This window comes from Orcinus orca, chromosome 16 (genome assembly GCF_937001465.1).
Source record: "Orcinus orca chromosome 16, mOrcOrc1.1, whole genome shotgun sequence".
Lineage (NCBI taxonomy): Eukaryota > Metazoa > Chordata > Mammalia > Artiodactyla > Delphinidae > Orcinus > Orcinus orca.
The window spans coordinates 85,313,124-85,336,797 of NC_064574.1; the positions used below are offsets into that span (position 1 = coordinate 85,313,124).

The following is a 23,674-nucleotide window of genomic DNA, read 5'->3' on the forward strand; positions in this document are numbered from 1 at the left end:
CTGGGGTCAGGGAGTATCTTACGGTTCATTTTTCTCAAATTGACAATGCCTAGCATACTGTGGAAGCATATCAACTTCTTCCCATGGTGACAATGATCTATTAATTTATTTTCAAAGCAAGTTCCGTTCATGAAAATAAGCCTTGCTTAGCATTTACAGGATAGTTAGCTAACATTAGATTTCTTTTTCTACTGTCCATGCTTCTTTATAGATGTGGAGCCTTTGGCACTAGTAGGGAAAACACATAATTATAATATGGCAAATTTTATAACCACAGTAGCCACAAACAACAGGTCGGTGGCCAACCATCTTAGTTTGCCCGGGGACCTGCAGACTCTCGGTGCTAAAACCAGAACAGACCTGGGCAAACCAGCATGAGCTGGTCACCGTACATGTCACACACACACCCTTCCGCCAGACATGTGGTGTCAAGAATATGTTTACTTTCTCAACTTTCCCAGTGTTTTGTTGTATAAATCCCTCAACTCCAGCATAAACCTCTAAGAAGAGAACATCACAGAAAATAAACAAACGAAACCATGAGAACAAGCCCCAAATCAAGTAGAGATGTTACAAGCGTAAATTCAACTTCCCTAAATGTTTTATTTATTTAAACACTCAAAAGAGAAAAAAATATTATGCAGGAAGTAAACTTTCATTTTGCATAATGAAAGTTATAATGCACATATAATCCCCCTAAAATCACCCCATTCGAGTTCAGAAACATGGACGTTCATTTCTCTGCTCTAGGATGTTTTACTATCATTACAAATCTTACTCTAAATGTCAGTATCACAGTCTTACTCAGTTCAAATATGGACAAGTCAAATCTTTTTACCACTGTAATAGATTTAAAAATATGGAAACATTTGGCTCAACTATATTTAGTCTGAGTATATTAATTAATACTAACTTAAAATAATCTAATTATGCATTCCTTCAAAGTCCAAAATGAAATCAAATATGCATAGTACTAGCTGTCTGATATATATAAGGTATATGTTATACACACATGCATATCTCGACCACCATGCACAGATATGTTTATACATGTTCTATATTTATTTTATACATGCATGTCTCTCTAGATATGCGTGTGTGAGCATGCATGTGTGTGTGGATGCAGGCATGTATTCCCTTACACCTGTGAGACACACCTGGAGGACACAAGACCCTAAACATTGGCTGCCGCTCTGCTGTCTCTCCACGAATGCACCAGCCCCGACCCTGAGCCTGCGGGCTCCTGACCTCAAGTGTCCACATCAGCACCCCTGTTCTCAGGGCCCGGGAGACGTGTACCTCCTGGCAGCACCACTGCCATGCTAAAATAGGGTCTTTCCAAGGACAAATGGAATCTTAGAGAGCTGTCCGCAGCGATGGCTTTGCTCCTTTCAGGACTAAGCTGAAAGGCATGGCAAGGGGGCTAGGAAGAGATGTGTCCCTTGCTCCAAGTCTCACCCTGCGAAACGTTCCGGGGCTATTTCCTGTAACCGAAGAGGATATCTTATTGGAGATACTGTGACACATTGGATCACACCCCTAAAACCCGCACTACTTCGTTACAGCTAACCCCACAGGATCTACCTCACTACTGCTTCATCAGTTCCATCTTACCTGTTGCTATCGAGAACTTGGACGTTTGTTCACATGAAGGAGTAAGGAAATGATTTTCACACCTCTAGATGGGATGGAAGTAATCAGAAATACAAAATGCAATTTTGCTTTGCAAGATTTACTTGAAGGGAATTAACACCAAGAGGATAATACAACCACTGCCTCCTCCTCTATTTGAAACCCTCAATTAAGTAATAATAATGAGAGAAATAAGAACCACTAACAGTTATGACGCTCTTACGTGATCTAGGAGCTGGTCCAAGCCCTCTAAACGGACAGGTGCTTGCACAGTCCTGTGAGGCAGGGTTTGTTGTTATTCCAGCCACACAGAAGAGGAAACTGAGTCACAGAGAAGCTGAGTTTGCGCCCAAGGTCACACACCATTAAAGGGCAGAACCAGGGTTTGAACTCAGGCCATGTGATTTCAGAGTTCACATTCTTAGCCACCATTTTATATTGCTTTTTTTCAAGTTGTAGCTATCATCCTTCCTAACCATGTTAAGAAGAATAGGAAGATAACAGAAAATGCTAAGGACATTTTCCACTAAATATTTAGAAGCAGTACTTTTTAAAAATTTTAACCATTAGATGCTTTTCAAATGTTCCATCATTGCCACAATTCCTTATTTCATCATTAGATCAAAGAAATGACTAAAATTTATCTGGGGCATTTACAATTTATTTAAATTCATATAGAGTGTGTTAGATGAAAGCCAGGCACTAAACAGCTAGACGTTCCGCTCACAACTAAAGACCAGAGATAAGCCATCGGCAGGCTGCCAATTCCTCCTTCCTCTCCAACTTTAATGAACACAAGTACTGTTTTACATCCATTTCCACAGACAAAATTCTTAAATTTAACTAAAATTTAATTCAATAATATTAACCCATACACAGCAGCTTCAAAACAGACTACGATTTCTCCATATATATCTAGTTTTAAAATAAGAAAAAGTTAATAAGACTATTGATAGTAAATTAGTTGTGTAAAGTACTTGGCGTGACACAGGTTTCAGACAGAATACTAAACTCCACAGAGCACAGGTAAAGAATGATCTAGACCTTCGGAGTAGGCAATGATGATTTCCCAGTGATTTCACTGAATGAAAGGCATGTGTTAAAATGGGTAGACTTCACATAGGCAATTTCTAAATACCCAAGATTACTCAGCACAGGTAATACACAAAATTGTTTCATGCATTAAACTATAGACTCTGACTACAAAAATAAAGTATACACATTGTACATATAACCAAAGGACATAATTTATCTCTTGGATATAATACTTTACCTTGCCTGATAATGAATGGGCATGTCTAGACTGAAGAAGATTCATGCTTTCAAAGATAAATAAGTTCTAAGGATTACTCCCCATTTATAATCTTCCAAGGTAAAACAGTACAATTCCGTCAGCGATGATAAAGACTGAGCACTAAAACACCGAGAAAAATCATCCTGGTGAAGCATGAACTAGGCTGTTACGGTTGTTTTGATCCCAAACTTTCTAATCTGTCCGCAACACATTTCTTCCAGAGGGCCTTCTAATTTATGGCTACGGCAGAGAGGAAAACTGGACCTCTTCCCAACCAGGCTGCAGAACTGAGCCCCTTACGTGCAGTTTTACCCGAAAGGTGATGAAAGCTATAAAATGACAGGCTTTTCCCTCCTTCTCCGCTTTTCCCTTTTCTGCCTCACACTGCCTTTTCTCCTCCTCTGCTTTGCTAGAGCTTCTCCTGTGATCCCCTCTCCCCCTCCTCATTTTCTTTGTCCTGGAATTCAAGTTCTCTTGACTCAGACTACGTGTGGGCTGGATTCAGGTAAAATGTTCTTCTCTTGGTGATTCCATGACATCAGACACTCCTTGGCTGCCTCTTCCCTTCCTGCTCTCTAGCTTTCTGTGGGCATTTTATTTCTCTAAATGTTGAGAAATAATGTTCTCAGAGCTGGCTTCTCTTCTTTTCTGTCTAGTATCTCTCTCCCCAGAAGAGCTCACCCTTCTCATGGTTTTAAATACCACCTGTATACTGATGATTCCCAATTTTGTATCTCAAGCTTAGATCTTTCCCTTGAGCTCCACACTTGTGTACATCCGACTGTTGATCTAAAAGCTGATCTTTCTATGCTGATTCTTCATGAGCATCTCTCTCCAACTTATCATGACCCAAAAGCATTCTTATCCAGTTGTCATTATTTCAGAAAATATATACCCAAGTCTCAAATCAGAAACAGAAAGCCTGACTCCACTGCATACCCAATTCATCTGTAAGCCCTACTGATTCTACTTTTTTAATCCTTATTTTGTTATGACTTATTCACACTGTTGAATATAACTGTTGATTATACTTTTGACCGATAGCTCTAATTTGTCCACTTTCTCCATTTCCTCTGCCCTGTCTTAATCCAAGCTACCAGTACCTCATTTGCAAAATAAGATGTTTGCCAAAACTTCCTAAGGATTCCATTCTCACTGTTACCATCAAGTCTTCACAAAGCAGCCAGATTTTTCTTAAAGCAAATCAGATCATGACACCCTCCAAGTCCCTCCACTGCACTTAGAATAAAACCCAAACCCTTTTCCATAGCCACATGACTGGGGCCCTGATGTCATCTGGGGTATTCCACCCACGGTCGCCACGCAGATGGATTCCTTTCAGATCTTAGACCACCAGGCTCTTTCCCACTTCAGCTTCTTGGCCAATGCTGCACCCAGAACATCCAGCCCCATTTCTTCATGTCACTGGCTCCTTCTCTCTCTTCAAATTTTGGTCTCAATGTTATGTCCTTGGATAGTGTTGATTCTCTTGATGTGTTTGTTCGTTTGCCCATTTTGCATCTGTTTACCCTTACTGGACTGTAAATTCTGTGAGAATAGGGACCCATGTGGCATCATAACCTGCTAGAGTGTCTGACACAAAGGAAGCATCTGGTAAATATTTCTTAAAGAAATGAAGGAATGTCTTTTCTTTACCCACACAGAACTTAGCTCAAGAAAGTTACGGAAAAAAAAAAGATCCAATGAAATATTTAATGATGATCAGTGAAAGTAAAGAAGAAGATTCAATGAAATATTTAATGATTATCAGTGAAACGTCAAAAAAGAAAAAAAAAGAAAAGAAACAACTGACTAAAGACTATACATGGTCTCAGGTGTCAAAAAGCCACAGAGTACATGATTCCTCTTATATGAAACGTCCAGAACAGACAAGTGCAGAGAGACAGAAAGTAGATGAGTGGCTGCCAGGGTCTGGGGGGAGCGGGGGATGGTGCGCGACAGCTACTGGGTATGGGGTTTTCTTTCGGGGTGATGGAAATATTCTGTCAGTGGTGATGATTGTCCAACTCTGTGAATACAGTTGACCCTTGAACAACACAGGTTTGAATTACGCAGGTCCACCTATACGTGGATATCATTCAATAGTAAACACTACGCAGGGTCCATGGTCAGCTGACTATGCATACAGAGGAAGCAGGTGTACGGAGGGTCGACTGCACCCTAAATACCACTGATTATACAGTTCAAAAGATATACTCTTTCTTTTAAAACAACTTTTTTCTAATTTTTACCTTTTGGCCGCGCTGCGCAGCAGGCAGAATGTTAGTTCCCTGACCGGGGATTGAACCCGCACCCTATGAAGGGGAAGCGCGGAGTTTTAACCACTGCACCACCAGGGAAGTCCCAAAAGATATTTTTTAAAAAGAATTAATGATAAGTGAGTTACATCTCAATGCAGCTTTTTTTTTTAAAAAAAAAAAGACTATGCAGGATGAACTACAATCAAATGCTACCATCCATTCACTAGAGTGTGAACCCTTTTGAGCCAGAATCATTGTATTGATCTTTTTATCCCCAGATCCTAGCACAATGCTGGCTGGTGGACAGACTGAATGGACGAATGATGACCTTGACTTTAGGGACTGTCATCTGGATGCAAGAACTCCAGCAATTAGATCTAACTAGGCTTTGGTCGGATCTGATGACAGCGAAGAATGAGCCCTCATGAGAAAATGATTCCACATGACACAGACATGACACTTTGTAATTCACAAAAGGCTATTATATCTGTTATCATATTTGAATATCACACACAAAAGTAAAAGTCCTGTGAGGTGGGCAGGCTGCTATATCATCACTTGTGTTTTCCAGAAGAACAAAGGGAGCCTCACAGAAGTTAGAGACTTGCCCTAGGACACCTGGCTACACGTGGCATCGTGGAGTCAAAGAATGGGTGGCAAATGCCCACTGCGGGCCCCTTTGCAAACCACCGCCCTTCTGGACAAGCTCAACTCTGCCATCAACATTCACAGAAAGAACCAGAAAGGCATCATTCAGGTGCTCAACTCCGTCCTTGGCTCCATCGCTGAAGCAGATTCGACCTTAGATCACGTAGCCACTTTCTCCCCCATGCAGTCATCCACAACGCTGGTGTGATAAGCCTTCCTCTGCCTTCTTTACTGGCAGAGACTTAGAGCAGTCTTGCAGAAAGAAAAGAGCTGTGCGGCACCCTCTGCAGCATCTGCACTGGCTGTACTTCACCTACCCTGCCCCGCAGACCTTCATCCCCAAGGACAGCCAGCTCCCTCCACTTCCCGTCAGAACCCCAGCCAACAACTGGGGGGGCAAAACGTTTTCACATCAGACATTCACAGGATTGGCTTTACCCCATTCTATGTGTGAAAAAGCTGAGTCCCCCAGACGTTAAGTTAGGCCCGCCGAGAATCAGAAAATGATCAAAGAGTACAGCTGGTTCTCAAAGTCGGCTCTTCTTGCTTAAACCCAGAGTGCTTTCCAAAGCCCATGCTGCCCCCATACACCTTACACCCCCACAGGACCGCCCCTGCTTCTACTTACGTTCCTCGACCACTTCCACACACAGGATCTCCGGCAACGCTGCCTCTCCTCCCACAAAGAGGGCACCCAGTGGATGCAGGCTGCCAACCGTACCAGCGCCTTCTGACAAGTTCAGCTGGCCACTGCCCATCTGTGTGACCTCTGACCCTCTCCATGCCCCCACTGCCTTGATCTCTCCAGTTCTCAGCTCCTTACGGCACCAGGCCTGAGGTGCACGAAGGCCCTGGAGTGGGACACACGTCCCGTGGCTTTCTCTGAGCTCTAAGAACATCTCTTCCTTCCTGGGCTTCCTTTCCCCTCCTTCTTTGTGTGGGAGAACTTCACGTTGGTATGCAATATTTCTGCCTAAAGACCCAGGGATGAGACCAGATGGGAGCAGGCTTGCCGGGGTTACAGAGTCCCCAGGTGCAAGTGAAAGCTGAATCACACCGTGACAGCTGGCTCTCCGTGGGCGTGCAGGCGATGTGCATCCTGGAGCATCGCCAGAAGCTGCCCTCACAGGCCAGGCCCCGCCTCTAGGCTACGAACGGGACGGTGTTACAAAGTCTTCTTGACTTACGTCGGCAGCACCCCTTGGCCAGAGCCCAGAGCATATTTCCTTCACAGGGAATGTGGTGCTTCAGGAGTAACTTCCATGGATGACACCAGTGCAATTCGGTACTTGTTCAGTGAACAGATAAGTGAATGAATAAATGACCTGTATTTAGGAAGAGTAACACTGATATTGCTAATCTAAAAGAGAAGCTAATAAAAGTCACTTATATTTGACTGTGTAATAAACTATACATTAGATGCACAGGTAGAAATGCCTCCCTAACTATCCAGACAATATTAAGACTGGCTTAAATTTCCCAAGGACATTTTTTTTTTTTTTTTACTTTATTGGAGTATAATTGCTTTACAATGGTGTGTTAGTTTCTGCTTTATAACAAAGTGAATCAGTTATACATATACATATGTTCCCATATTTCTTCCCTCTTGCGTCTCCCTCCCTCCCACCCTCCCTATCCCACCCCTCTAGGTGGTCACAAAGCACCGAGCTGATCTCCTTGTGCTATGCGGCTGCTTCCCACTAGCTATCTACCTTACGTTTGGTAGTGTATATATGTCCATGCCTCTCTCCCGCTTTGTCACAGCTTACCCTTCCCCCCTCTCCATATCCTCAAGTCCATTCTCTAGTAGGTCTGCGTCTTTATTCCTGTCTTACCTCTAGGTTCTTCATGACATTTTTTTTTCTTAAGTTCCATATATATGTGTTAGCATACAGTATGTGTCTTTCTCTTTCTGACTTACTTCACTCTGTATGACAGACTCTAGGACATTTTAACTGACGAAGGAAGGAAGGGGAGATGGGAGGGGCGTATCTCCTTGTATTCTGTACTACAGGTACCGCTAACCAAGGACTGAAAATTCACTGCAAAACAACCTAAATGGGGCTTCCCTGGTGGCGCAGTGGTTAAGAATCCTCCTGCCAATGCAGAGGACATGGGTTCGAGCCCTGGTCTGGGAAGATCCCACATGCCATGGAGCAACTAAGCCCGTGTGCCACAACTACTGAGCCTGTGCTCTAGAGCCCACGAGCCACAACTACTGAAGCCCGCGTGTCACAACTACTGAAGCCCGTGTGCCTAGAACCCATGCTCCACAACAAGCCACCGCAATGAGAAGCCCATGCACCACAATGAAGAGTAGCCCCCGCTCGCCGCAACTAGAGAAAGCCTGCGCACAGCAAGGAAGACCCAACGCAGCCATAAATGTATAAATAAATTTATATTAAAAAAAAAAACCTAAAAAATCCATAGTTCCAATGACCTGATGATTAGTTAGTTGCCTTTGAATACTAATGCATGTTCATTTATATAATTAGGATAACGAGCAGAAGAGGGGATGATAATAACACCACTACATTACATTTACTTTACAGGTTAGAAAGTGTTTTCACATCTGTAATTCTATCCATCAAATAAATGCTCCCCATAATAATTCCAAGAGCGTGGTGGTGTAGGTATCCTTATTTCCATTTGAAATATCCCATTACATCATCTTTGTTGGCAACAGTCAAAAAAGACTTGCCCAAGCTCACACAGCTACTAAGGGACAAAGCTGAGACTGAGACCTTCATTTTCTGAGTCTCAGCCTAGTGTACGTAGTCCCACACCATCTCCCCAGAATGAGCCAAGTACTACTATTTATTTATTCATCCAAGAAATACTTATCCATTCATCCAATAACATTAAGTAAGTATGGCCAAGCACTGTGCTAAGTTGCTGGGCCTTCAAAGACAAAGAAATAATCCAATACAAAATGGGCAAAGGTATGGTTAGATTCTGTTTGCTAGTATTCTGTGGGTTACCAGAGTGGGGCAGTGGGAGGCAAGGAGTGAAGGTGGTCCAAAAGTATGAACTTCCAGTTATAAGACAAATAAGTCCTAAGCATGTGATGTACAGCATGGGGACTACAGTTAACAGTACTATATTGTGTATTTGAAAGTTGTTAAGAGAGTATATCCTAAAAGTTCTCATCACAAGAAAAACACTTTAACTGTGTTGTGAGGAGTATTCACTAAACTTCTTGTAGTATATATATGTATATATATCAAATCATGATGTTGTGCATCTTAAAATAATACAGTGTTATATGTCAATTATATCTCAATAAAACTGGGAGAAAAAAGACAAAGAAAACCTTAATCTGCTTCTACAGATTATAATTAGTAGCAAACAACCAACTATATACGCAAGGGGGATAGACAGATACATGACGGCCATAAGGAAGCATATTATTTAGCAGTACATACTAATAAACATATTTTAAAATGCCTCCTGGACACTATAAAACTCTTAGAGGAAAACATAGGAAGAACACTCTTTGACATAAATCACAGCAAGATCTTTTTAGACCTACTTCCTAGAGTAACAGAAATAAAAGCAAAAATAAACAAATGGGACCTAATGAAACTTCAAAGCTTTTGCACAGCAAAGGAAACTATAAACAAGATGAAAAGATAACCCTCAGAATGGGAGAAAATATTTGCAAATGAATCAACGGACAAAGGATTAATCTCCAAAATATATAAACAGCTCACGCAGCTCAATATTAAAAAAACAAACCCAATCAAAAAATGGGCAGAAGACCTAAATAGACATTTCTCCAAAGAAGACATACAGATGGCCAAGCAGCACATGAAAGGATGCTCAGCATCACTAATTATTAGAGAAATGCAAATCAAAACTACAGTGAGCTATCACCTCACACCAGTCAGAATGGGCATCCTCAGAAAATCTACAAACAACAAATGCTGCAGAGGGTGTGGAGAAAAGGGAACCCTCTTGCACTGTTGGTAGGAATGTAAATTGATACAGCCACCATGGAGAACAGTATGGAGGTTCCTTAAAAAACTAAAAATAGAATTACCAAATGACCCAGCAATCCCACTACTGGGCATATACCCAGAGAAAACCATAATTCAAAAAGACACATGCACCCCATTGTTCACTGCAGCACTATTTACAATAGCCAGGTCATGGAAGCAACCTAAATGCCCATTGACAGGTGAATGGGTAAAGAAGATGTGGTACATATATACAATGGAATATTACTCAGCCATAAAAGTGAACGAAATTGGGTCATTTGTAGAGATGTGGATGGACCTAGAGACTGTCATACAGAGTGAAGTAAATCAGAAAGAGAAAAACAAATATCGTATATTAATGCATATATGTGGAACCCAGAAAATGGTACAGACGAACCAGTTTGCAAGGCAGAAATAGAGACACAGATGTAGAGAACAAATGTATGGACACCAACGGGGAAAGTGGTGGGGTGGTGGGGTGGGATGAACTGGGAGATTGGGATTGACATATATACACTGATAGGTATAAAACAGACAACTAATAAGAACCTGCTGTATAAAAAAATAAAATTCAAAAAAAATGCCTCTTGCTCATGATTGTTGCCATTTCAAAACATAATGTAGATACAGATTTAAGAGCTAAAACAGAGTGAGGTATGATTCGAACTAACACATTCTAGGCTTGGCAACTTTAGCATTTACAGTTCGTTAAAACTGTATTTTCGGGCTTCCCTGGTGGCACAGTGGTTGGGAGTCCACCTGCCAGTGCAGGTTCCAGCCCTGGTCGGGGAGGATCCCGCGTGCTGCGGAGCAGCTGGGCCCATGCGCCGCAGCTACTGAGCCTGCGCTCTGGAGCCCGCAAGTCACAACTACTGAAGCCCGCACACGCGGAGCCTGTGCTCCGCAACGAGAGGCCACCGCAGTGCGAAGCCTGCGCAGTGCGGCGAAGAGGGGCCCCCACTCACCGCAACTAGAGAAAGCCCGCACACAGCAGCAAGGACCCAATGCAGCCAAAAATAAATAAATAAAATAAATAAATTTATTAAAAAGAAACTATTTTCATTATCCTAGTTTTAATTAAAGTATTATGTAGAGTTGGTGAGATGCAATTATGTGCAACTGACTTAAGATGTATAATAGGCTAATATTTGTAAAGAAATTCATTATTGTTGCTAGATCTGCTCATGTAAAATGAAGTGGTATTTTATTTTCAAATGAAAAATCGGTAGGTAGAATATTAAACTCTTGTCATTAAAGTTAAACACTACATTGCCAACTCAAGTGGAACCAAGTAATTGTAAGATGCCCTGGCCCATCCCTCAGGCTACTCCTTTTGCACGGGAATGGTCCTCTGGCTGTGATGTACCCTGAATCCCAAAGCAGCAGGTGCAGTGTCAGCTGCCTGCACATGCCCAGTGACCTTCATTACGTGCATCTGCATTGCATCATGATGCAGGCCTCACACTTAAGTACCCGGCTGCTGCCAGGTGTAGCCCATAACCTGGTCTCCTACTGTTTATAAGGTAACCCTTCATACAACAGTGTCACAATGACTAACAACCTGAAAGAAAATGTGAAATTCTCACAACGACCTTAGCCCTCCTCTCACTATGCACAGGCAGGTTCCAGGATAAAGCACAATGGGCTGGAGCCTTGGTCAGCACTCCGTACACCATTCAACCAAGAGATGCAGTGCTTCCAACCTCTTACCTGCTTCTGTGGACATTAATACTGGTCTCCAGGATAATATCAGCTCAGAGGACGGGACTCCTCCTGGTGTGGTTAGAACGACCACAACAAAAAGAACTTTCTAGGCTTTAGAAATCAGCACTTGGAAAAGCCCATGGAGCATGTATAGGAGCTAAGGCAGAGATGCTGTGCCCCAGGGCTCCAGCACGTTCTCTTCCCCTGGGTCCCTCCTTCCCAGCTGGCTCTAACTCCCAGAAGACACCTACAGGCAAAGCCATGCACTCAGCCACATCTATACAGGACTTTTTGAAGCAAGCATCAGGACATGATTGCTACACGCAATGTCATGCGGGTGACATGTAGCATGTACTGTCTTCACATCCTCGAACATTAGGTAGTAAATTACTTCTCACTCCATTATCCCTGGTTAAATGTCCTGTCAACTCCAGGAGGAAGAGACCATTCTCCCTCTCCTAAAGGAAGCAGAGGCGCTGTGAGGTTACGTGACCTGCCCCCAGGATAGAGAGATGCCCCTGGGTGGGCGTCTTAGTCGATTCAGCCCACTATAACAAAATACCATAGATTAAGTCATTCATAAGCAAAAACATTATTTCTCACAGTTCTAGAGGCTGGGAAGTCCAAGATCAAGGGGCTGGTGAGAACCCACTTCCCATTTCACAGACGGCCGCCTTCTCGCTGTGTCCTCGAGTGGTGGAAGGGGCGAGGAGCTCTCTGGGGTCTCTTTTATAGGGCACTCATCCCAGTATGGGGCTCCACCATCACGACCTAAGCACCTCCCAAAGGACCCACACCCACATCCAAACGCTCAGTCTACAGTGGTGGGATTCCAAGCTGCAGATGTTGGAGCCAAACGCCCAGAGGAGCTGTCCAAGGAGGTGTTCGCTGTGCTGGTCTACCCAGAGCAAGCCCCCTCCGTGCCACCAGCACACGCTAACCATGTCTTCTCTTCCTCCTTGCAAACCCCAGCTCCTCTGAAGCCCAGGTGACCCAGCTACAGCACTGTTTATTCCCGATGTGTCCCCTTCCTCCGCCCACTGACTGAGGAAGGAAGCTCCCGGCTTTCCATCTCCCCCAGCTCCTTCTGCCATCATCCTGCACGGCTCAGCATCCACGTCTCCATCCACCTCACACTGTGGCCTCAGTCCTCCACGGACATTTCCTGCACACCATCTCAGCCCCGTGCTCACGGTCACCCCCTAAACCTTGCCAGCCCCTACAGAAATTCCATTCTGAAGCCTAGCCCTCAAATGCCCCATGTCTCAGCCCAGTTTTTCTGGGAAGCAGAGCCCTGCCTGATGTGTGTGTCATCACAGGTAAGCAGGAAGGAGGGACAGGAGGAGAGAGCACAGACCAAGGAGGGCTTCATCCCACTGACTCCGGCGGTGCAGCTGTGCCTGACCCTCAGGAGGCTTCCAAGAAGCTGCACGAAGCTGTGTCCCTCGAGAGTCCAGCTGGGATCTGCTGGTCCGCACCCCTCACCTGCATACACCCATCCTGACTCACCAAGGGCCAAAGTCTACCCCCCAAGAATTTAACTTGGCCACCCTCCTGGACTGCATCACCTGATCCCTTCCAATGGAAGGGACTGGCTGGAGCGGTCACGGTGAGGATAGGAGGGTCTGAGGTGCCCAGAGCACCCACTTCCTCTCAGTCCCCCACTCAGGTATCCTTCCACTTCACGGGCTGCAGTCTCCTGACTCTGCCAAATTGGACCACCCATCACCTCCTCCCTCACACGACTCCCAGACAACCAAGAGCCACCTCCCATCTGCAAACCCTCCATGTTCTTGTTCCTTGGTCCCACGTGACAGGCTACACTTCATCCTTCTTTGTAGAGCTGCCTTCTCTACAACTTTACCGCGACAATCCATGACCACAAACCGCAAAGGTGCCACTGTACTCAAATGGTCCCTAAGTCTAGCGTGTTGCTCAATTTGCTTTTGACTCTCCAGATAATTACTGAGTACCTTCACCTCTCTTCTTGTGTCACACTTCACTCTAAACTTATAACCTCATCCCAATATTCACAGAGGAAATAAAAATCCACAAGAAAACCCTCAGTTTTCCACAAGCATGTCTGCCAGACAACATGCGTCCAAACCCATATCAGGCCGTTCTGTAGTGGAAGCTGCCCTTGACTCTACCAAAGGCTGTCCCTTGATGGGCTGCATACAGAGTGGTGAAGCCTGTGGACCACACCACACTGGGGCCCTCGTGCACGTGCTGGTGATGCGGGTGCCCATGCCACCCAGCCTCTACCTTCTCCGGGGCTCTGCCCCTCACTCACACTCTACTGCATCCTCACACTCTCCTTCTCTAGGAGAGAATTTCCATTAGCATATGAGTATTCTCTGTTATTTCCCACGTTAAGGAAAAAAAACAACCCCCTGACCTCATGGATCCTCACCATTTCTCTGCAGCCATTCTCGATAAAAATTCCCAAAGAGTTCTCATCTTGCTGTCTTTACTTTCTTCTCTGTTATTTAAATGTATTAAAATTGCAATTACCAAACATTTCCTAACTAGAGAAAAATAATAAAATGAAGACCAATGTTTCTAACATTCTATTTCCTCCTAGGATCAATATTCCTTTTCCTCAAGCCCACTCTTAGTAGATCTTCCAGCAAGTTCTCAGAAATGTAAATTCTCAGTCTGAAAATGTCTTCCTTTCTCCCTTACTTTTGGATATTAGTTTGGCTGGATATGAAATTCTGTGATGACAGTTATATCCTCAGGTACTATCATCTTCCCTATTATTGCTATCAACTGTCATCTAACTGCCGTTCCATTGAGGAAGTCTGAATTACATGTGTTGTTGCTTTTAAGCAAAGCAATCCTTGTCTTTGAGGTTCTACAGTTACTCTACAATAAGCCTAGATTTGGATTTAGTTTTATTTATCCTATTTGCAGCTTTTTCTGCTTCTTGACTCTGAGGGTTCCTCATGTTAGGAAATATCGTAACAATTATGCCGTTGAACATGATCTAGCCCCAACTCTCTCCATTCTTTCTTTCTGGGACCTGTCTTAGGTTTCTCCTGATTATCCTCTATATCTCTTTGCCGGTCTTCTGTACTTTCCATCTTTTTATCTCTGTGCCTGATTCTGAGTATTCTTCTCAGACCTACCAGAACAATATTTCTCACTTTAGCTGCAATAGTGTCTGCTCTTTCACCCATTCAATTGATTTTATAAATAAATGATTGTAGTTTTCACTTCAAGAAGTTTAGTTTTTCCCTATTTGGTTTTTTTTTTTTTTAAGATGTTGGGGGTAGTTTATTAATTAATTTATTTTTGCTGTGTTGGGTCTTCGTTTTTGTGCGAGGGCTTTCCCTAGTTGTGGCAAGCGGGGGCCACTCTTCATCATGGTGCGCGGGCCTCTCACTATCGCGGCCTCTCTTTTTGCGGAGCACAGGCTCCAGACGCGCAGGCTCAGTAGTTGTGGCTCGCGGGCCTAGTTGCTCCGCAGCATGTGGGACCCTCCCAGACCAGGGCTCGAACCCGTGTCCCCTGCATTAGCAGGCAGATTCTCAACCACTGCACCACCAGGGAAGCCCTTGGTTCTTTTTAAAATCAGCACATTAAAAGATGTTCGACATCATTAGCCATTAGGGAAATGCAAATTAAAAACACAATGAGTTGTAATTAAATATCCATCGCGATGGCTAAAATTAAAAAAATAGTGACAACATTGAATGCTAGTGAGGAAGCAAAGAAACTGGGTCATTTGTACATCGTTGGTGGGATTATAAAATGGTACAGTAACTCTGGAAACAGTTTGTCATTTTCTTAAAAAAACTAAACATGCAAATATCATATAACCAGTCACTGCACTCCTGGGCATTTATCCCAGAGAAATGAAGACATGTCCACACAAAACATGTACAAGAATATTTACAGCAGCTTTATTCATAAGGGTGAAAAACTGTACACAGCCCAAATGTCCTTCACCTGGTGAACGGTTACACAAGCTGTGGTATGTCCACACCATGGAAAACTACACAATAAAAAGGAACCCAGCACTCACACATGCAGTAACCTGAACAGAGAATTATGCTGAGTGAAAAACGCCAATCCTAAAAGGTTACAGACTGCACAATTCCATTTATCAAACATTCTCTAAATGATACAATTATAGAAATGGAGAACAGATTCATGATTGCCAGGATTTAGGGTGGGGACAAAGGCTGGGGGAAAGTAGCTGTTGGTATAAACAGGCAACATGAGGGGTCCTGTGGTGATGGGACTGTTCTGTGTTTTGAGTGTATCAACATCAATATCCTGGCTATGATGCGGCACCACAACTCTACGAGGTCTCACCTGGCTGTGATGCTCTACTACAGCTCTACGAGGTCTCACCTGGCCGTGATGCTCCACTACAGCTCTATGAGGTCTCAGCTGGCTGTGAGCTCTACTACAGCTCTGTGAGGTCTCACCTGTGATGCTGCACCACAGCTCTACAAGGTCTCACCTGGCTGCAATGCTGCACCACAGCTCTACGAGGTCTCACCTGGCTGTGAGCTCTACTACAGCTCTATGAGGTCCCACCTGGCTGTGATGCTCTACTACAGCTCTACGAGGTCTCACCTGGCTGCAATGCTGCACCACAGCTCTACGAGGTCTCACCTGGCTGTGATGCTCTACTACAGCTCTACAAGACCTCACCAGGTAGGGGAACTGTTTAAAGGGCACATGGGATCTCCCTGTATTACTTCTTAACAACTGTATGTGAATCTACAATTAGCTCAAAATATTAAGTTTAACTAAAAATGAGGAAAAAACAAATACTGTATGATTTCACTTATATGAGGGACCCACTGGAGTCAAATTCAGAGAGACAGAAAGTAGAAGGGTGGGTGCCAAGAGCAGGGGGAGTGGGGAGTGGAGAGTTATCCTTTAACGGGGACAGAGCTGCAGTTTCACAAGACGAAAGAGTTCCAAAGATCGGTGGTGGTGACGGCTGCGCAACAATGTGAATACATTTAATGCCGCTGAATTTACGTGAAAAATAGTTAAGACGGTAAATTTCATGTGACACATATTTTAGCACAATTTCAAAAAATTTTCCAAAAACTAAAACCACAGCTCTTCCAAAGACGTCCCACTGTATGTGGAATAAAACTCAGATTTCTTTCCATATTCTGGCACCTCCAGGATCCCATTTCCTGTCTCGGCCCCTTCTCTTTCCACTCTCTTTGCCCACTGTTCACGAGGCCCTAAGCGCCAGACCACAGTTTAGCAAACACAACAGGCTTTGTATTTGCCTTTGCATGTATGTGGCCCCGGTGCTCAGAATATTCGTCCTCCAGATGTGTGCACGGCTAGATCTTTCAGACATGAGCCCGAGAGAGCAGGGCAGCACAGAGGCAAAGTGCGGGCTCAAGAGTCAAAGGCTCCAGCACTAACCAGCTGCTGGCCTCTCTCTGTCGTTCCTTTCAGCAAAGTGACGATAATAACAGTACAACCCATGGGGCTGCTGTGAGGATTCAATGAATCATTATAGAGAAAACACTTAAAACAGTGCCTGGTACTCAAAAACTATTTAATAACAATCATTATTAATACCACCTCGAGAATATCACAGAAATTATGTCGAATGAAAGAAGGCAGAAACAAAAGAGCTCATATGCCATGATTCTATTTAGAAGCAATTCTAGCATAAGCAAACTAACCTATGGTAATAGAACGAGATGAGCAGGTGGGGCAGGGCAGGGACCAGGGGTAAGAACTGCCCTGGGGAACTTGCTTCCGTGGTGATTACATCCGTGTACACATTTGTTAAAATTCATCAACCTGTGTGCTTAAAATCTGTACATTGTGTTGTATGTAAATTACAACTCAATAAAGTGTCACCTTAAAATGTCACCTGCATGGAGAGGCGTCCTTGACCACTCGAGGCAGACTGCCCACCTCCCTCCCCTCCCGCTCAGTTCTCTCCTGTCCCGCCCTCCATTTCCCTCATAGATTTCATCAGCCCCAAAAGAACCCTGGTTATTAACCTGTTTCCACACTGAACCATAACTCAGCGAAGGCAGAAGCTTCGATGTCCTCATGCTGCTTCCTGTCCCGAGCAGCTACAACAGTGTCTGGCACAAAACAAGTGCTCAGTAAGCATCTACTGAGTGCAGGAAGGAGGAAAGAGGGGGAGGGAGAGACAGGCCTAGCCCTGAGCACCCTCCCATGAGCATAGCTGGTGTGAACACCAGAAAGGACCTCAGAGGTCTTTCATGTCACCTTCTTCTTTTCTTTTTTTTTTTTGCGGTAAGCGGGCCTCTCACTGTTGTGGCCTCTCCCGTTGTGGAGCACAGGCTCCGGACGCGCAGGCTCAGCGGCCATGGCTCACGGGCCCAGCCGCTCCGCGGCATGTGGGATCTTCCCGGACTGGGGCACGAACCCGCGTCCCCTGCACCGGCAGGCAGACTCTCAACCACTGCGCCACCAGGGAAACCCAACCTTCCTCATTTTTGACATGAGAAAATTGAGGCAAAGGAGAGTAAGTTTCCCAAGGTCAGAATTAATGGTGGAAGCAGGTCTGGAGCCCGTTATCTCCTAGTCTTTTTTACTTATACCAAATATGACTCAATTCACACGTACAGACATACTCTATAAACATTCACAAAATGCCTACAAAACATAATACAAAAATTTTAAAAGCATATTATTTTGAAAACCCAGTTAACTATAAAAATATCATTACAACCAGATCTACTTCCTTCAAGCATTAAGCTGTGACTTCCAATACATGTGCTAATTTAAACAAATCTTTCTTGCAGCAATTGAAATGGTAATAGGTGAATGGATGTTCAAGGATTTAAGCATAGACAATCATGAGTCAGACCGTTTCTAAGTCACCTGGGATGCTGTTTGCTGCCCATACTTCACAATTCAGATCATTCCTGGCAAGTCGTCTCACAAAGCTGACTGGAGGTTTGAAATATTTAATCTATAAACCACGCATTCCTAGGAAAACACATGCCAGTACACTTGTGCTTACACATTCCTGTCAGGTAGGCTACAGGATGCAGTTTGAGCACAAGAACCTGCAATTAAGCAAAAGAATGGAATTGCACAGGACGAGTTTCTGCGTCCTAATCTGATAACTGCTGACACAAATTACCTCCCGGAGGTCAGAGAAATACTGCATGACATCAACATTCACATTTCATATTCTGAGAAATATAAGGAAACAAAGAACATCTATCTAAACTGAAATAACACAGAACAATTTTATTATCAAATTAGACTGTATTTGTAAGACAATGCTATAATCATCTTTGATACCCAAAGACAGCAAACTAACTGTTCGGATTCAGTAAATCAGAAAAATAAACAGGCACTTTTTTCATCTTCTCAGATAAATAAAACCTATAATTACCAATTCATAATTCTGAGTATAACTTATTCTCAATTCTTTCAAAATACTGTTTGCTTTCCCAAGATATATTTCTCCTTCATCAGCACCGTTTTCTCCTGAGGTTTGTTGTGCCATTTTTTTCCTTTTTTTCGTGAGGATGTTTTTACAGATATTACATGATTTTTCTTCACATTTCTTCATTCATTCATTCACTTTCCAATATTGCATTTCTGCTCTGCATAACACCAGGCCAGACAGAGTTATAAAAACAAAGACATTTTAGATGGTCAATACCCAGGGGAGGTGAAAACCACTTGCGGAGACAGGACCTACACATACAGCACGGGTTTCATGACTCTCACTAGCTAAAGACTCAAGGTGAGATGTTGAGAGAAAGAGCTGCTGAGCCTGGCACGTGAAGGTCATGGGTGTAGACCCTCAGCTTAACTGCTCCTGGCCTGAGACTGCTGTTGTCCCACCTCCCCAACTTATTAGTTCCCTACGGAGTCTGCTTTGCCATGTTACCTAACAAATTCAACTGTTCCAGGCATTAGGACCTGGATATCCTTGGGAGGCCAGGAAAGTGCCGCCTTGGTCCCTGCTCCTTGGGCCTCTGGAGCAGCCCTGGTTACCACCCTGTCCTCTCCTTCTGGTGGTTTGGTTCTGTAGTTCTCTAAATATGCCAACATATTTTCTTTTTGCTTAGCCAGAGCCATCCTCTGTAACTTGCAGCTAAGGGCATCTTAAGTGAAACGATAGAACTCTTTGGGCTTCGCTAACTGGCTTATGTAGTCCATACACAGCTTTAAAGACCTGTAACTATCAACACGGCAACAACCCCCAAGTTTAACCAAGATCTCTTGGCTAACCTTGAGTCTGATATATACAACTATCTAACGACTGGACCCCCTTGGCCACCTACTAGCACATCACACTTAACATGTCCGACACGAATTTCAGACACCACCACCAACCCCCTGCACACAGACCAGCACTGTTTCACCCCAAATCATCTCCCCATTTCAAAGAATGGTAACTCCATCCTATCAGTTGCTGAGGCCAAAATTCTTGAGTTACCCGGCTTCTCTCCTCCCATACCCTACATCCAGTCCAATGGGAAATCCCATTGTTTCTACTTTCAAACTATATCAGCATCTGACACTTCTCACCACCCTGATCCGAGCCACCTGAATTACTGCAGAAACCCCTCACAGGCCTCCCGGCTTCTGATTCTGTCACCCTACAGCCTGTTCTTAACATAATTCTCTCTTTTTTTTTTTATTTAATAAATTTATTTATTTATTTCTGGCTGTGTTGGGTCTTTGTTGCTGCATGCGGGCTTTCTCTAGTTGCGGCGAGTAGGGGCTACTCTTCGTTGTGGTGCACGGGCTTCTCATTGTGGTGGCTTCTCTTGTTGCGGAGCATGGGATCTAGGCACGTGGGTTCCAGTAGTTGTGGTTCGCAGGCTCCGTAGTTGTGGCGCACGGGCTTAGCTGCTCCGCGGCATGTGGGATCTTCCCAGACCAGGGATCGGACCTGTGTCCCTTGCGTTGGCAGGCGGACTCTTAACCACTGCGCTACCAGGGAAGTCCCTGTTCTCAACATAATTCTTAATAGAAGAACCCTGAGTGAGACTGCATCACTCCTCTGCTCAGATCCTCAGAGCAAACGCCCAGCTCCTCACTATGGCTAAGTAATCTGGTTCTGGAATCTGGCCCCAGGGCCCTGATCACCTCATCTCCAGCCCTCTCCCTGGCTCCACACCAGCCCCACTGGCCTCCCTGCTGCTGCTCAAAAGCGCCGGCACGGTCCTCCCTCAGAGCTTTCACACGTGCTCTTCTCACCAATACACCCCCGTGCCTCACTCCCTGGATTCATTCAGGGCTCTGCTCATAGTCTAGTACCCGAGAGGCCTTCTCTGATTTCATGTCTAAAATGGCCACCACCCCACCCTGCGCCCCTACTCTGTCACCCTGCTCTGTGTTCTCCTCACTACGTGTCATCAGCTGGCATATCCTACACTCATCAGGCTGGCATCTGTTTCCTTCCAGGTGGATGTAGGCTCCCTGAGGACAGGATCTTTCTTTTGTTTACTGCTGTCTATTCAGAGTATGCCCTGCACAAGGACCTGGTGAATGAATGGAAAACAGTGCCCAAATTGCAGTCAGAACTTTGCTAGTTTTTCATTCAGCCTTTCTCATATGAATGTGAAGCAGCTCAGGTGCCGCGACTCTTCTGCAAATGATGATGAATTTCTGCTATTTTTCCTACACAGTCTATTCTTTTTTTTTTTTTTTTTTTTAGCGGTACACGGGCCTCTCACTGCTGTGGCCTCTCCCGTTGTGGAGCACAGGCTCCGGACGCGCAGGCTCAGCGGCCATGGCTCACGGGCCTAGCCGCTCCGCGGCATGTGGGATCTTCCCAGACCGGGGCATGAACCCGTGTCCCCTGCATCGGCAGGCGGACTCTCAACCACTGCGCCACCAGGGAAGCCCTACACAGTCTATTCTTCATTCAACAATATGCAGCCGAAGAACAAGGAGCCCCTGACAGGGTGCCGCATTCTGCACATGGTCATCACCCCTGTGTCTCTCGCTGCCATCCACCCTGCGCTAAGGTAACTGATGATCCCTGTATCAAGATAATTTCTGTCTCTATCTCCCCCTAGACCTCTGAATTTAATAAAGTCCATGCCTTAATTAGAAGGCCACATTTGCCTTCTCTTTGTCAAAAATTTCTGAAGACAGGGAGCAACAGACCTCATACAGAAAGGATAAACAATGCACATGCAGGGATGCTCACTGTTGACGAGGGGGTGTGTGTTTGCACGAGTCCGTGGCTCATGGCAAACCCAGGTTAACCTATAGCATTTCAAATTGAAACCTGGTGTTCTAAAAAGGGAGGAAAAAGTTGAAAGCAGTGTAAGGAGAAAATACAGCAAAAGCACGAAGAAGGTTCAGCAAAGTAAAGTGAAAAGAAGAATTAGCCTGATGCAGAAGAGAGCATGAGATTTATAGCCAGACAGACATGGGTTTGAGTCCCAGCTCTGCCATTTGTCAGCTGTGTGCCCTTGGGTGGGTCATGTAACGTCTCCAATCTTCAGTTCCGATGGCTAATTATACCTGCCTCAGAAGGCAAACGTGAGGATTACAGAAGGTATGTTTAGAGTAGTCCTCAATACATAACAGCTGCTGTTACAATTATTAATAGACTACTCAACTCATTTTTCAAGTTGAGGAACATTAAACTTACTGTTTCCCTTGAAAATGAAGAAAAAGCCTAAAGCTCACAGTTTTAAGGTCATGAGATAATATTAAAAAATACAGGGGTGGGGTGGCAAGATGAGGTTCTCCCTCCCCATGACAAAGGGACGTCTCTCCCCTGTGTTAGGGAGCTGACCTCAGATAACCAGGCTAAAAGCAGGAGGAGAGGCTTGACCTGTTTCGACAGGTGCAGAACACTTTGAGCCAGACGTTCCATTTTGAAATGATACCTGGTGGCACAGAACAGAGCTAATGCCATCTGAGTTCTGTCTGCCAACCGTCTGGACAGAGGCATAAATGCCCTTCCATCTGATGTCCAAGCTGAACTTTATTAGATGTGTAAAGTAATACGTCTTTGAATGATGCATAAACTTGTGGAGAAAACCATGCAAGTGCTGATTTATGGTATCTTGCACAGCAGGTACTTAAATAAATATGGGGGTGATGATGAGGTGGAAAATATGAAACTAAAGGACCTTGAGAAAGTGTAAATATCCATAATCAGCCTCATCTCATCTCTTAAATAAAAAAAGCTATACAGGCATATTATTCCACTGAGATTGGAGATTCATCAATAGCTTCATGGTTGTAAGCAGACCGTTTGTTTGCTATGACACTAAGTTAAAGCCCTACTAGCGTCTTTGCCTTATTAGCTCACCAGGAATTAAACAGTCTTTAGCAAGAACTTGCAAGTTAAAGAAAAACCAGCTTATAAAATTAAGAGTTATTTCATTCTGTATCCTTTTATACTTCTTGAGTAAATGTTGTCTCACGAACATAGCTAGACCACAGGTTAACAAATGAATTACTCTGTAGTTGTACGCTGCTGAGTTAAAATAATCCTTCCACCGTTGACATTAGTTAGAAGCTCCAGTGTTTGAGAGGAAGCCTAATCCAATCTACCCACCCCTCCTTGTACCAACTCTTCCCCAGCACTCATCCCACCTCTGCCCAGCCACACTGTGCTCAACACTAGGACCTTCCAGAATATTTCACAAGAATCTCTCTCAGCTGCTTTTTTCTTTTCAGCCTAACAGTCTTCTAAGAGAATGAGAAATTGATCCTCGTCTTTGTTTCACCCCAACTCCAGAGGCATTTGTTATAGTTGGAATGAATATAAAGGTGGATACATAAGCAACTTTTAATAAAATAAAGAAAAAGGATAGAAGTTATCCCATTTTTCCAACGTAATTTATATTTTTACTAGAATCTTAAAATATGGATTTTACATATTTCAATATTTTTCCTGTTTCCAATAACCAAAACAGAAACATTTGCTAAATAAGCTTAAGAACTGTGTGGGCTCAAGCAGAGCTCTGACGCCCGAGTGGAAGAGCGGCGATACTGGACCTAGAGAAGGGACTGCACAGATGCTCAGATGGGGAGAAAGCACGTTTGAAAACTGTTCAGCAAATTGCCTTCACATATCCTTTTTGGGGGAAAAAAAGCGCATTTTCTTCTCACAATTTTTTTTTGTCTGAGTGCAACCATCTGATGGCATAAATATTTGACGTCTAGCCCAAGCTTATAGCATT

The 23,674-nt window shown here is 44.1% G+C and overlaps 1 protein-coding gene across 1 annotated transcript in view; it reads right to left on the reverse strand.

Annotated features, from left to right (window-relative positions):
- Positions 1 to 23,674, reverse strand: part of SDK1 (sidekick cell adhesion molecule 1) — an 826,099-nt gene that overhangs the window by 494,781 nt on the left and 307,644 nt on the right. The gene's annotated exons all lie outside the window — the stretch shown is intronic.